This window comes from Mustelus asterias, chromosome 8, assembly GCF_964213995.1.
Source record: "Mustelus asterias chromosome 8, sMusAst1.hap1.1, whole genome shotgun sequence".
Taxonomy (NCBI): Eukaryota; Metazoa; Chordata; class Chondrichthyes; order Carcharhiniformes; family Triakidae; genus Mustelus; species Mustelus asterias.
Genome location: NC_135808.1, coordinates 84,961,253 through 84,977,451, shown reverse-complemented (window position 1 = coordinate 84,977,451; position 16,199 = coordinate 84,961,253). Strand labels below are relative to the sequence as shown.

Genomic DNA, 16,199 nt, shown 5'->3' with positions numbered 1-16,199 from the left:
ATCTTCAGGCACCTCACCCGTGACTATCGATGATTCAAATATCTCAGCTAGGGTACCTGCAATTTCCTCCCTAGCCTCCCACAACGTCCTGGGATATACCTCATCAGGTCCCGCAGATTTATCTACCTTGATGCGCTTTAAGACTTCCAGCACCTCCTTCTCTGTAATATGTACACTCTTCAAGCCATTGCAATTGTCCAACAGGTCTGAGGTTCCTGCAGCCTGTATGGATGAAAGTGGTGGACGAAGGGGCGGTTGAGAAAACTGACCATGGCACCATGATACAGGAAGCCGTTCAAGTAGGGGGGAGTTAATAGAAACATAGTGGTAATCAGATCATGGACACAGTTCTCTGCAGCCGAGAGCAAGAGTTCAGTCTGCTCTGTTGCCTGTCTGGTGCCATGGCTTGGGACATCTGCAGAGGACTGAAGAGAAACCTGGAGTGGGGATCCAATGGTCGGGATCCACATGGTCCTACCTATGTCATCGGTACCCAAGAAAGATGTTCTGCCAAGGGACTAAGAACAGTTAGGAACTAAATTAAAAAGCCAAACCTCAAGATTACTACCCAAGCCACAAGCAAATCAGATTAGAGCGTTAAATGTGGGTCTTGGAATTTGGTGCAAGAGAAAAGGGTTTAAATTCATGGAGCACGGTCACCCGTACTGGGGAAAGTGGGACAACCTTCACCTTAACCATGCTGGGACCAGCGCTCTGCTTTTTCGTATAACTACAGCAGTAGAGGGGACTTTAAATTAAATAATGGGACCGACAGATCAAGTTTGGGAAAATGTGATTAAATAGAGAAGACAAGACAAAAGAGCAAGGTAGAAATAAGGAAAATGATAATCAGAGCATGGCAGTAAAAAACAGAGAGTGTACAAACTTAAGAGTACACCAACAGTTAGGGCTAGAGGTCACAAAAGACCAAAGGCTCTGTATCTGAATGCACATTGCATTCATAACAAAACAGATGAATTGACAGCGCAAATAGAAATAAATGTGTTTGATCTGATCGCCATTATAGAGATGTAGCTGCAGAATGACTGGGACTTGAATATTCAAGGGTACATGATATTTAGGGAGTACAGGAAGTGCGGAAAGGATGGAGGGCGGCACGGTGCACAGTGGTTAGCACTGCTGCCTCTCAGCGCCAGGAACCTGGGTTCAATTCCTGGCTTGGGTCACTGTGTGGACTTCGCACATTTTCCCCGTGTATACGTGGGTTTCCTCCGGGTGCTCCGGTTTCCCACCACAGTCCAAAGATGTGCAGGCTAGGTGGATTGGCCATGCTAAATTGCCCCTTAGTGTCAGGGGGACTAGCTAGGGTAAATGCATGGGGTTATGGGGATAGGGCCTGGGTGGGATCGTGGTCAGTGCAGACTCGATGGGCCGAATGGCCTTCTTCTGCAATGTAGGATTCTATGGTCAAAGATTACTATGCAAAATAAGAGCTCATGGTGTAGGGGGTAATATTTTAACATGGAAACAGGATTAGTTAGCTCACACGAAACAGAGAGTAGGGATAAATGTGTCTTTTTCAGACTGGCAAGATGTGACATGTGGAGCACCACAGAAATCAGTGCAGTGGCCTCAACTATTTACAATTGATATCAATGACTTAGATGAAGGAACCAAACATATGGCTGTTAAATTTTCTGATGACACAATGATCGGTGCGAAAGTAAGCTGTGATGAAGACATAAGGAGCCTGCACAGGAATAAGTTAAGTGACTGCATACAAATTTGGTAGATAGAGTATAATGTGAGAAAATGTGAACTTGTCCGTATTGGCAGGAAGGGCATAAAAGCAGCATGTTATTTAAATAGAGAGCAATTGCAGAATGGAGGGACCTAGGTGTCCTGATACATGAATCAGGAAAAGTTAGCATATGAATACAACAACTGATCAGGAAGGCAAATGGAATGTTGTCATTTATTGCATGGAGAATAGAATACAAAAAGTAGAAATGTTTTGTACAGATATACACGGAATTGGTAAGATCACATTGAGAGTAGAGTTTGGTCACTTTATTTAAGAAAGAATATAAATGCGTAAGCAGTTCAGAGAAGGTTCACTCACCTGATACCTGGGGAGGGGGATTACCTTACAAGGAAAGGTTGGACAGATTGGGCCATTGGAGTTTAGAAGAATGAGGGGTGATTTTATTGAAACACAAGATCTTGAGGGGACTTGACAGGGTGGAATCTGAAAGCATGTTTCTACTTTTGGGACGACTAAAAGTAGGAAAGACAGTTTAAAAATAAACGGTCCCCTATTTAAGACAAGGATGAGAAGAAACATTTTTCTTGGAGGGTCGCAAATCTTTGGAACTCTCTTGCGTGGAGAGTGGTGGAGGTAAGGTTAATTAGCATTTTTAAGGCAGGAATAGATAAGATTGTTGATTTACAAGGGAGTCAAAGGTTGATTAGAGGTAGGCAAAATGTGGAGTTGAGGCCACAATAAAATCAGCCATGATCTTATTGAATGGAGCTGGTTCAAGGGGCCAAATGGCCTACTCCTGCTCCTAATTCATTTGTTTGCACATTTGTATCCTACGATACAACAACTCTGCCTCACGTTTTAAATATATTAGCTTACTAATTCCATAAATCAAATTTAAAGACAATAATCCTAGAAGTGACATTTGGAAAAGAACCAGTTAATACTTTAGTCAGGATGAATTTGTTAATGGTAAATTGTGTTTGAATAACTTAATTGAGCTCTTTGGTGAAATCATGGAGAGGGCTAAAGAGGGCAGTGTGTTTGATGCTGATGGACTTTCAGAAAAGGTGTTTGCAAAAGTACCACTTAATAGAATTGTTAGAAAATTGAGTCCATGAGATTAACATGACAGTATGCATGGATCCATGGCTGCATGGATCCAAAATTTAGGGACAGAAAGAGGAGAGCAGCAGTAACAGCTGTATGGAAGGAAATATACAGCATCTCCCAGAGGTTAATTTTAAAAGAAAAAGAGCATCAGTATTAAGGACGTTGGTATACTGGTATAATTTCAAAGTTTGTGGTGTTACAAGTATGAGAGATCAGAAATCAGAATGCTGTACAGAAAACAGGCTGCAAAAGATGGTTTTCTCTCTCTCAAAAGTATTGTGCCCAAATTTGCAAAGTAACCATCTTGAGAAGAAAAATCTACTGCAAACCAAGATATTACAGGAATGAAATGTGGAAATATGGTCCATACAACTACACCCAGGACAATTGAACAAAACGGTCGCGATATAAAATTACCGCATTAAAACCTGCCAAAAGACAGCTAACCTTACCTCCCCTTTGTTGCATCATCTTCAAGGAAATGTAAAAATCCTTCAGCTATCCTTTTATTCTTCCAATCCCAGTGCACGTGAGCCCAGGCAATGGGTATGACGTGTGAATGGTGGTTGCTATTTCCCAAGCTTTTTTCAAATTCAGGGAATAGTTTCAATAAACTGAGAGAAGAAAACCTGTCTGATTCTCTACAATCTTAAAGTCTAATAGTGGGAATCCTGCTGCATTGGCAAAGGACTTCCTCCCCAAATTCACAAAAAAAAGTTAGTCAAATTTGACAGGGAAGTCATTTTACCCCTCCTCAGATGGCCGTAACTGAGTTTCTGATGTTGTGGGTAATAGCAGATTTCAGGAGGACATAGACTGGTGGAAAGGGAAAATTTTGATTTTATTTTATTTATTATTTTCACATGTATTAGTGTTCAGTGAAAAGTATTGTTTCTTGCGTGCTATACAAAGCATACCATTCATAGAGAAGGAAACGAGAGTGCAGAATATAGTCTTACAGTCATAGCTAGGGTGTAGAGAAAGATCAACTTAGTGTGAGGTAGGTCCATTCAAAAGTCTGATTGCAGCAGGGAAGAAGCTGTTTTCGAGTTGGTTGGTACGTGACCTCAGACTTTTGTATCTTTTTCCAGACGGAAGAAGGTGGAAGAGAGTATGTCCGTGGGATCCTGAATTATTCTGGCTGCTTTTGAGAGGCAGCGGGAAGGGTAGACACAGTCAATAGATGGGAGGCTGGTTTGCGTGATGGATTGGGCTACATTCACAACCCTTTGAGGTTTATCGCGGTCTTGGGCAGAGAAGATGTGTGAAAGATAAAATTTAACACAAGGGTGAAGTGATGAACTTTGGTAGCAAAAATGAGTAGAGGCATAATGAACTAAATGAACTAACTTTAAAAGAGGTGCACAAGAGAGAACTGGGAATGTATGTATACATATCTTTCAAACTGGCTGGAAAAGTTGAAACAAGCATATATAATCTCTGGCTTTATTACTACAGTAAGAAGTCTCACACCAGGTTAAAGTCCAACAGGTTTATTTGGCAGCACAAGCTTTCTGAGCCTCAAGCTCCTTCTTCAGGTGAGTGAGGACTTGTGTTCACAAACAGGGCATATATAGACACAAACTCAATTTACAAGATAATGGTTGGAATATGAGTCTTTACAGGTAATCAAGTCTTAAAAGGTACAGACAATGTGAGTGGAGGGAGCATTAGCACAGGTCAAAGAGATGAGTATTGTCTCCAGACGGGACAGTTAGTGAGGTTGTGCAAACCCAGGCAAGTGGTGGGGGTTACAGATAGTGTGACATGAACCCAAGTTCCGGCTCGAGGCCGTCCTTGTGTGCGGAACTTGGCTATCAGTTTCTGCTCAGCGATTCTGCGTTGTCGTGCGTCGTGAAGGCCGTCTTGGAGAACGCCTTACCCGAAGATCAGAGACTGAATGCCCGTGACTGCTGAAGTGTTCCCCAACCGGAAGGGAACACTCCTGCCTGGCGATTGTTGAGCGGTGTTCATTCATTCGTTGTCGTAGCGTCTGCATGGTCTCCCCAATGTACCATGCCTCAGGACATCCTTTCCTGAAGCGTATCAGGTAGACAACATTGGCCAAGTTGCAAGAGTATGTACCGTGTACCTGGTGGATGGTGTTCTTACGTGAGATGATGGCATCCGTGTTGATGATCCGGCACGTCTTGCAGAGGTTGCTGTGGCAGGGTTGTGAGATGTCGTGGTCACTGTTCTCCTGAAGGCTGGGTAGTTTCCCATGTTGGAGATCTCTACTGCCTCCTGAAGATACACAAGGTCAACACACCCGGCCGTCCCATCGTATCAGGCAATGGGACCCTGTGTGAGAACCTCTCCGGCTACGTACAGGGCAGCCTGAAACCCATTGTACAAAGAACCCCCAGCTTCTGTCATGACACTACGGACTTCCTTCAGAAACCCAGCACCCATGGAGCAGTTGAACCAGGAGCACTCCTCGTCATAATGGGCGTCTCAGAACTCTACACCAGCATCCCCCACGACGACGGCATTGCTGCAACTGCCTCAGTACTCAGCGCCGACAACTGCCAATGTCCAGATGTAATTCTACAACTCATCCACTTCATCCTGGACCACAACGTCTTCACCTTCAACAACCAGTTCTTAATCCAGACACACGGAACAGCCATGGGGACCAAATTCGCATCTCAATATGCCAACATCTTTATGCACAGGTTCGAACAAGACCTCTTCACTGCACAGGACCTTCAACCGATGCTATACACTAGATACATCGATGACATTTTCTTCCTTTGGATTCATGGCGAACAATCACTGAAACAACTATATGATGACATCAAGTTCCATCCCACCATCAGACTCACCATGGACTACTCTCTGGAATCAGTTGCATTCTTGGACACACGCATCTCCATCAAGGACGGTCACCTCAGCACTTCACTGTACCGCAAGCCCACGGATAACCTCACGATGCTCCACTTCTCCAGCTTCCACTCTAAACACGTTAAAGAAGCCATCCCCTACGGACAAGCCCTCCGTATACACAGGATCTGCTCAGGCGAGGAGGATCACAACAGACACCTCCAGACGCTGAAAGATGCCCTCATAACAGGATATGGCGCTTGACTCATCGATCGACAGTTCCAACGTGCCACAGTGAAAAACCGCACCGACCTCCTCAGAAGACAAACATGGGACACGGCGGACAGAGTACCCTTCGTCGTCCAATACTTCCCCAGAGCGGAGAAGCTACGACATCTTCTTCGGAGCCTTCAACAACATGTCATCGATGAAGACGAATATCTCGCCAAGGCCATCCCCACACCCCCATTTCTTGCCTTCAAACAACCGCACAACCTCAAACAGACCATTGTCCGCAGCAAACTACCCAGCCTTCAGGAGAACAGTGACCACGACACCGCACAACCCTGCCACAGCAACCTCTGCAAGACGTGCCGGATCATCGACACGGATGCCATCATCTCACGTGAGAACACCATCCACCAGGTACATGGTACCTACTCTTGCAACTCGGCCAATGTTGTCTACCTGATACGCTGCAGGAAAGGATGCCCCGAGGCATGGTACATTGGGGAAACCATGCAGACGCTACGACAACAAATGAATGAACACCGCTCGACAATCACCAGGCAGAAGAGTTCTCTTCCTGTTGGGGAACACTTAAGCGGTCACGGGCATTCGGCCTCTGATCTTCGGGTAAGCGTTCTCCAAGGCGGCCTTCACGACACACGACAACGCAGAATCGCTGAGCAGAAACTGATAGCCAAGTTCCGCACACATGAGAATGGCCTCAACCGGGATCTTGGGTTCATGTCACACTATCTGTAACCCCCACCACTTGCCTGGGCTTGCAAAATCTCACTAACTATCCTGTCTGGAGACAATACACATCTCTTTAACCTGTGCTTAACCCTCTCTCCAAACACATTGTCTGTAACTTTAAGACTGGATTACCTGTAAAGACTCGTATTCCAACCATTATCTTGTAAATTGAGTTTGTGTCTTTATATGCCCTGTTTGTGAACACAAGTCCTCACTCACCTGAAGAAGGAGCTCGAGGCTCAGAAAGCTTGTGCTGCCAAATAAACCTGTTGGACTTTAACCTGGTGTTGAGAGACTTCTTACTGTGCTTACCCCAGTCCAACGCCAGCATCTCCACATCATTATTAGTACAGGAATAGAGCAGCGGTTGTCACAAATGTGGTTTGCAGGCCGGTGATGTGCGTGAGCATCTTCCAGGTAGGCCTCAAATCACAAAACATACAAATGCCTGCCAGTGCTGAGGCCATAGGAGAAGACAAGCCAGAAGATTCATCTCTACCACTCACGTTGCACCACACAACCAGATCATCTCCCATGTACAGTCATGAGCACATCAAACAACAATGTAGTTTTTAAAAGGAAGAGTTATGTTACTATTACAACATACAATTGCAAGATCAGATTTTCAGCACTAGGTGACCTAAAAGCAGGGGAGGAACTGGTTGAACATGAAGCCTGACACGAGACCAAAGTTCTTCAACTTGGAACCAGACATTCCTTCATTAGTACCTTACCAAAACCTTGCTTCCCAATGTTGGCTTATCATGCTTCCCAATGATTCTGGTATTTTTTTGTGGTGCCAGCAAAAACAGTGGGGCAGGACTGGGAGATGGTCCACAGGGTCCGTTTCCCTGCCTCAATAGTCTGCAGATGAAAAAGTTTGAGAACCACTGAAATAGAGTAGAAAAGCAAGGATGTTTTGCTTTATAAAATATTGGTTAGGTCTCAGTTGGAGTATGGTGGTCAATTCTAGGCATCACACTTTACAAAAAGCTGTCAAAGCCTTGGAGAGAGTATAGAAGGATTTTTTCAGAATGGTCTCAGGGATAAAGTATCACAATTATGTGGAGAGTCTGGTGAAACTGGGGTTGTCCTCCTAAGAGCCGAGAGGTTAAGAGGAAATTTGATAGTGCCATGCCAGCTCAGTACCAATGTTCAGGAAATCTACAAGGCTGGAGAGGACAGTGGAATGGGAAGAAAATGATTAAGCTGTTCTTCAAAATCATGACAGTACTGGAAGAGTAAGTAAGGAGAAACAGCTTTCAATGGCAGAAAGGTTAGTACCAAGGGAACAGGACTGGAGGTGCTTCAGGGAAAAAAAAACAGATGATGCAAGCAAGTTGTTGTGATATGGAATATAATAGCAACATTCAACAGAGAATTTGAAAATATTTGATGGGAAAAAATCTTACACAACTATGGGAAAAGAGCAGGAAATGAGATTAATTGACTGCGCTACCAAAAAGCTGGCACAGGCCCAATGGATTAGATAGCCTCCATCTATGCAATATCATTCTATGATTCTATGTATGGTTTTCCAGATATATGAACTGACTGCATTTAAGTAGTGCTGAATGTAATTATTTTATCATGTCCAATAAATGACAAAAAAGGTTGCATGTTGTACAAAGAGTGCGAACATTTTTCAGTCAAATGTCAAGACCATAAGACATAGGAGCAGAATTAGGCCACTCGGTCCATTGAGTCCACTTCGCCATTCAATCATGGCAGATATTTTTCTCATCCCCATTCTCCTGCCTTTTCCCCATAACCCCTGATCTCCTTCTTAATCAAGAACCTATCTATCTCTGTCTTAAAGACACTCAAGGACCTGGCCTCCACAGCCTTCTGCGGCAGAGTTCCACAGATTCACCACTCTCTGGCTGAAGAAATTCCTCCTCAGCTCTGTTTCAAAGGATCGTTCCTTTAGCCTGAGGTTGTGCCCTCTGGTTCTAGTTTTTCCTACTGGTGGATCTATCCTCTTCATGTCCACTATATCTAGGCTTCGCAGTATCCTGTAAGCTTCAATAAGATCCCCCATCAGCCTTCTAAACTCCAACGAGTACAGATCCAGAGTCCTCAACCGTTCCGTCAAGAAACAAATTCAGACTGCAGCAAAGTTTTCCTTAAAATAAGGAATGCAACTTTTAGACAAAATTATCAGAGAAAGCGGTTTTTCTGAAGAGAAGGGATTGAAGGATATGGTGCAAAGTTGGGATCAATCTATTAAAGTCAACTTTAACCTATTTCTAAAAATTCACATGAAAGGTTACCTCAGAAAACAAGTTTTCTACCAAAAATGTCTAATTCCCCCATAGCCAAGTCACATCTCGCAATCATCTTTTTCATCTTCAGTTTACACTATCAACCATCCTTCCAAAAGAATCAAGTCTCTGAGAAGTTTAAATACATCACCCTGGTGAGATAGACCAATTTGTCTGTGATGTAGTCTTACTCTGACTGAAGGCAGGACTGCTTATGCAGTTTGACAGCTCCACATTTCACAATGTCAGCACACTATTCCCAGAGATAGAAGAGGAGGGGGAAGCCATGTCGGTTTTGTTATTGGAGGAGGCATTTGGATTATCACACAAGGAGCACTTCTGTTTTGCAAGCACCCAATTAAGTCAAATGAGGCTTGCAACAAGGTGATAAAGATACTTCAACACCCAAGTTAATTGGAGTCAATTGATACTTAAGGAATTAGGGCATGTGACTGCAGACAGTATCTGTGTCATCTCCATGATTGGCAACTTGATCTGACTTTTAAAAGAAACAAATTAAGTTTCCTCTGTTCCTGTCAAAGGTGAAATGTGATGCAAAGTGCCTCTCATCAGCTGTTTAGAGATCATTTTAATAGGGATTGGCAACCCCATGGTTGTTGCAATACCTTACATATCAGTTGTGAAAGATTATATTCATAGAATCCCTACAGTGGAGGAGGCCGCCATTCAGTCCATTGACCCTGCACCAACAGCAATCCCATCCAGGCCCTATCCCATGTATTTACCCTGCTAATCCCCCTGACACTAATGGACGATTTATCGTGGCCAATCAACCTAACCCGTTTGAAGTGTGGGAGAAAACCCAAGCAGACGGGGGAGAACGTGCAAACTCCACACAGAGTCACCCGAGGCCGGAATTGAACCCAGGTCCCTGGCACTGTGAGGCAGCAGTGTTAACCACCGTCACCTTGCCGCCAATATTGTTATTTCTCTATCGAAGAGCTGTAACTACCTTCTATATATGACTGCAATCTGCTGTGTTGTTTTGTTACTGCTTGTGTTTTTTAATAAACATGTTTCATAGTCTGATGGTATGTTCTGCTCAATCCCTGAACCAAGCTGTATTCAGTTTTATACTCAGGCTTGTATGGAGAAGGGGTTTGCTTATGGGAATGATTCTTTATGCTCAGCCAAGAGGGATACATGTGAAGCTCAAAATTGTTAATCGTGATTATATATTTTTTTAAATTGACTCAAGAGGACTTGGAAATCTAACTCACAAACCTGTGATTAACAGGAGTACAAAACTCAATTGAGCATTTTGTAAACAGAATACTATGGGATCAGTTTTCACCCGATACACCCATTCAGAAATATGTGCATCAAATTTCATGTTAACAGCATTATCATTCAGCTTAAGGAATTACAATAAGGAGGTCACCATTATATGCTGGTTATTTGATTACAAATTAGAAAAAAGGGAGGAAAATATATCCTGAAAATCTAACCTAGATTTTCCATTCCAAAATGATTGATGAACAGCTGGGACATTTTAACGTTAAACTCTTCATTCTTTAGAGAGTTGGGTTTTTTTGTTTTAATGTTTTATTATAGACTGGCTTCACGCTTTAGAAAAACTTCCCAGGATTTTTACTCCCGTATGTTTTCAATTGGCCTCTTCATGGTCCATGATGCTGCTGAGGCCGTTAGAACGAGGTACCCAAGCTGGCGGGGAGGTAGTAGACCATTTTGCCACCATTCTGGCTCCTTTACTTGAACATCAAATCTGGGGCTAATGACATCACACTTGTTCAGTCTGTCTGTGAGATCAACAACTATTTTTCCCCACCCCTGTGGTTATCAATGATCTCAAACTCTCCAATGAAGCCATGCTTCATCATTAGTCAGGAATCTCTCAGTCACTTTGGAGCATGGTTGGGTGAGAACCTGCCATTTTCCACATTTCTCTGCATTGTCGGTACTTGTCTGGGTATCGGTGAAAACATTCATGTGCACCATGATTCCGCTTTGTCAGTTTGACTTCCAGAATAATGAACTATTCAATGCACAGACCAGATCATTCTGGTGAAAGATCCTCATCTCATTTCAACACCTGGGACAATCACCCACTGCTCCTATCCAAGTAAATGATTATCCACTGCTGAACTATTCTCTTGAAGTCAAGTCAGTTGATGCTGGTTCTTGTTTCTTTGTTGGCATCAAGAGAATGGTGGACAATGACAGAGTGCAAAAGAGAGAAATTTAAAACGACAGCAAGGGAAAGAGAACAAGGGAATTTGGCTCCTTTTAAATTGAAGAAAATAAGTTAACAGTGAAGGCTCATGGTGCAGACCGAAATCAAGACTGAAGTGTACTGAAAAGGGACAAGACAAATCTGGATGTAGTAGCCAGCTGATGTAAAGCGTAAATTGTTTTCAGTTTTAGAAGCCTGTAGATAATAGTTATAAAGCAAAATGAGAAAAGCTTCGAGATTCTGGGAATAAATTAATTGCGAAAAGAAACTAGTTTTTGTACTGTTGAAACCAAGAGATGAGAAAAACACCCGAGATATAGAATACTCTATTTGCAGTTTAGAAGGAAATAGAAAATAAAGTTTATTTGGACCAATAACCTTAGTTATATTGATTAAACATGACTGAAGATGTGGATTGTGCTGGGGGTGGACAGGAATTTCTAATGAAAACCAATATAATTTGGAAGAGATTTCAGATACACGAGTACATGGCTCCCTATCAGATTCTCCAATTGATCCTCATGCCTGTATTACTCTGTATGCCTCAGGTAGATGTAGCATAGAATCCCTACAGTCTAGAAGGAGGCCATTTGGCCCATCAGGTTAGCACCAACTCTTACCCAGGCCTACTGCAACCCCATCCTTTCAACCCTGCCCATTTTACCATGGCTAATCTACCTAACCTGCACATCTTTGGATTGTGGGAGGAAACCGGAGCACCCAGAGGAAACCCATGCAGACAACGGGAGAACATGCAAACTTCACACCGTCACCCAAGGCCGGAATTGAACCCAGGTCCCTGGCGCTGTGCATCATCAGCAGTACTAACCATTGTGCCACCATGCTGCCCCTATGGAGTAAAAGTTAAAAATAAAGTTTTAAAGAAAGCTATTAGTCACCTGTCCGAATATCTCCACATGAATCAGTGACAAATTTTATTCAGTCCATTCTTATAGAGCGCACTAGGATGTTTTATCATATTCAAGAAGCTATAGAAATGCAAGTTATTGTTATGTGGGTTGAGTTCCCTCTACCTGAGTACTACTAATCCACAATCAAAAGCCTCGGGTGCCTCAGGCTGTAAAGGATCTGCTGTTAGTTTCAACTCAACAGCAGTCCTCTGCTACAGTGCATGTTGGTCCCAGCTTCATCCACAAAGCTCTTTCCCATTACTCACAGGGACTATTGGAAAGCTTGATTGAATGGTTGTAATGTAGACAGTAAATCTTTGTACCATAGGCAGTAAATCTTATACCATGCACTAAAATACAGCAGTACTATTGCCCTCTTGCTAAGATTGGGATGAGCAATAAGGCCTCAATAGCAAACAGCAAAGTTGGTGATCTATTTGACAGAGAGGTTACGATAATGAGAGCGAGTCAAGCCAGAATGGGTGACGTCCACACATTCTCTGTTGCTCTCCCTCCCAGAGTTAGGATCAGGAGTGGAAACGTGGACTTGTCTTTACATTTAAGCCCCTCCCCAAGGTCCTCCACTGCCGTAATTGAGATCAGCAAATAAGGCACACACACAGCAGTGATTGAAGCCAGCATCCATTGAGCTGAGTCTCCCCCTGACCTGGTAAATCGAGTCGAGAAGTTACATCAAATACGTACATTTATAAATTAAAAAAGGTCTTTCCATGATTCACTGAGTGAAGTTAATATTTCAAAGTCTGGATTGATCAATCTTCCAAATGACACACAAAGCCAGACTACAGTTTGACTTCTACGCTGAACAAACACACAGCCAGGAAAACTTTAGAAAAAGTTTCTTTTTTAAATGCCCATGGTTCTGACATTCAATTTTACAAACAGCAACATCCCAAACGAAACAACCCAATGTCTTGGACCAACATTTCTGTGACTTGCTTGAATGGTTAGTCATGAATTGCAGGAAACAAACCACATTTGGATTTTGTTCTTGGAGTCAGTGAGTTACAGTAAAGTCTTGGTCAAAAAAAGTTGCCGTCTTATCAAGGTTTTCTGACAACCTTCTCTCTAGCCCCACAACCCTCTGAAATCTATGTGACATCCTCCAGCAGACTTTATTGCATCTATTTCAAAGAAGAGCAAGTGAGTTTGGCCAGTGTCCTGGCCAAGATTTATAACCATCATCATCAAAATGGATTATCTGGTCATGCATTCAATTTTGGTTTCTGGGATTTTGCTGTATGCACACTGGCTGCTACATTTACCTACATTACAACAGTGAACAGTAGCAAAGTTCTTTGGGTTATCCGGAGGTCAAGAAAAGATCATAATGGGCAAATACTTTATCTTCCCTTTCATGCTGATGGCAGTGGCTCCGGACATGAAGCAAAAATGCTTAGTGGCTCAGCCCTAAAACATTGGTACATAAACTGGACTGTGTCCATGATGCACGTGCACACACACACACACATACCTACCACATCCAAGCTCAATCCTGTTATTTACACATCTACTTACTGATTAGAATCACTAACTAGCAATCATAGAGTGGTGGTGGATTTCTACCCTTTAAGTCCATTGAACAAGGAGGTCAGGTGCAATTATTTTGCCTTTCTAGCCAGCACCCCAGCTAACAGCTAATTAAGTACAAAATAAGATTGAAACCGTAGATCATTTGGAAGTAAGGCACAATGCCGTGCTTTGAAACAAGTTGATGAATTGAGCGACTAATTTTGTTCTTTTTAAAGGTAATTCAGCGTATGGGATAATGTCACTTATCACAATAATAGTTCGACAAGCAAATAATTCACATTTTATGTGAATTGATTTTGTTTTGATAACCGTTGTATACCTGGACTAACAGGCATATTATTTAGACTAGAGATTCAAGTATTTTCATGATGCAAACTAGACATCAGTAAAACAATCCTCAAAGGAATAATTGAAGTTGGCAAAGCCTGCAAAGCGGAGCACGAAATACATCAATGCACAGAATCTAGCGAACACGAGTTCACTTCACCATGTAGCTGTCCAGCTCATCATATTTTAGTTACCATTAAGAAACAGTTCTGTAATTCAATGCTACTCATCCTATAAAATAGCCAAAATGTCTGAAATGGGGGCTTAAAATAAAGCAATGGAATATTGGAATTTTTTTTAGGAAGCACAAAGAAAGCAGATATGCCACAGAATAGATACCGTTGCCCAAACTGGCATAAATATGGAAAGCACTACTTGCAACAGCTGTTACTTTATTTCCTTCCCTTCTGAATATGCTGAATCATGCAAAGGATAGAATTCCTCAGATGTCAAGAAGCTCTCTGGCATTCGACCAGAATTCCCTTACACCAAAACTCAACTTGCTTCACCAGACATCTGCAGTGTCACTAAAAAGCACACAGTTTGGAGAATTATGGCTGTTCCTTTCTCTTCTTGGACAAAGGATGAGGAGCCCAGTTGCAGCACCACAACAGTCATTCATCTGAGATCACCCAACTGAGCACCGATATAGATCAAACCTGGAATCTTAGTTCTCGGAGGCTCTGCGTTATTGTGGAGTATTGACAGAGTGAAGACACTTTGAAACTTGCCCCCATTACTGACACTGAACCCAGGAGTTAAAAATTCATTGCAAATTTCAACTGAAACAAGCAAATGACAATACAATTGTCCAAGAAACTGTTATCAATTATTGTAAACATTACCCATTTTAAATATTCTACAGTGATAGCAAAAAGGGAACAAAAAGGTGCAGAGCATATTTGAAAGAAAATTAATTTGAAAAGGACCATTAAACAATCATTCCAGTATAAAATAGAGGCCTGTCAACCTTGCAGGAAAATTATAAATGAAGTCAGTCTTTTCTAAAGTTTATTTTCTCTTACTTTCACTGTTTCTTCAGCCATTTGTTCTTTTTATGCTGTGTTTTTCGTCATTGTGGTCTGTCTTAGTGTCTGTGGTCCTCTCCTTCACTGATGTAGGATAACAAAAGAAAGACCCAAACTAATTGCATCTTCAAAATTGCTCACTCTTTGTAAATTTCGCAATTGGCTTGATTATTAAGCAGCTTGTGAACTTAAACTTTGCAAAAATACCAATCACTGGTCATCAGGTTTAAGAAGCTCTAAATGAGATTTGAAAGCCGAACACCACACGAACTGCTCCTGGTCACTAATATCAATGCTGCCATGCTTTCAGATGTCTTTGTAGCATTTTCTTTATCTTCCCTGGAATGCTGGCCATTCGAGAATTGAAAAAGAAACAGTATCTGGTGGAGGAGATACTTCTCAGCCATCTGGACACAGTGTCCAGTCCATTGTGTTTGATTTTGAAAGAGCTTTGCCCGAATGGATCCGGAGCTGGTTCCAAGGAGGACATCAGTACGTGTTTGACAGTCCTCCCATTAAAATCAGGTGGATGTGGCAGAGGCACTCTTTGTGGAATTTCTCAACTATTTCTCTCTAATGTACCATCTAGCTCCCATTTCAATAAAGGAGGAGTGTGGTGATAGTGTCTCTGTACAATAGGTCTTTGTTTTCAGACACTTGCTGCCAGAGCTTGTAGAAGGCGGAGCTGGCACAGCTGATCCAGTGTTGGATCTCCTTGTCAATGGTGGCCCTTTGAGAAAGGTAGCTGCCAAGGTGTGAGGAGTGCTCAACATGTTCCAGAGTGTCTACTTCCACAAAAATGGGGGGGTCTATTTTTTGACTGACCTGGTCTGGGTTGATATATTGAGTTTTGTTTTGATAACATACAAAGACAAATTCAGTCTCTTGCATGCAGAATTGAAGAGAATGAGTGTGACTTGCAAATCTGGTGTAGAGTGGGCAACAACACTGCAGTCAAAGAACAGTACAGCACAGGAACAGGCCCTTCGGCCCACCAAGCCTGCACCTACCTAGACAACTGCCTGTATCCTCTATACCCCTCCTGTTCATGTGCCTATCCAGTTAAGTCTCAAATGTCGCTAATGTATCTGCCTCAACCATCCCACTTGGCAGTGCATTCCAGACCCCCATCACTGTGTAAAAAAAACTTCCCTGTACATCTCTGCTGAACCTTTCCTCCCTTACCTTGAACCTGTGTCCCTTGTGATTGTCATTTCTGACCTGGGAAGAAGCTTCCAACTATTCACCTCATCTATGCCC

The 16,199-nt window shown here is 42.6% G+C and overlaps 1 protein-coding gene and 1 pseudogene across 2 annotated transcripts in view; both read right to left on the bottom strand.

Moving 5' to 3' along the window:
* The window catches only part of dnajc6 (DnaJ (Hsp40) homolog, subfamily C, member 6), a 104,700-nt gene that overhangs the window by 81,882 nt on the left and 6,619 nt on the right, over nt 1–16,199 (bottom strand). The window lies entirely within an intron of this gene.
* On the bottom strand, nt 10,487–10,884 carry LOC144497601 (small ribosomal subunit protein uS8 pseudogene; annotated as a pseudogene).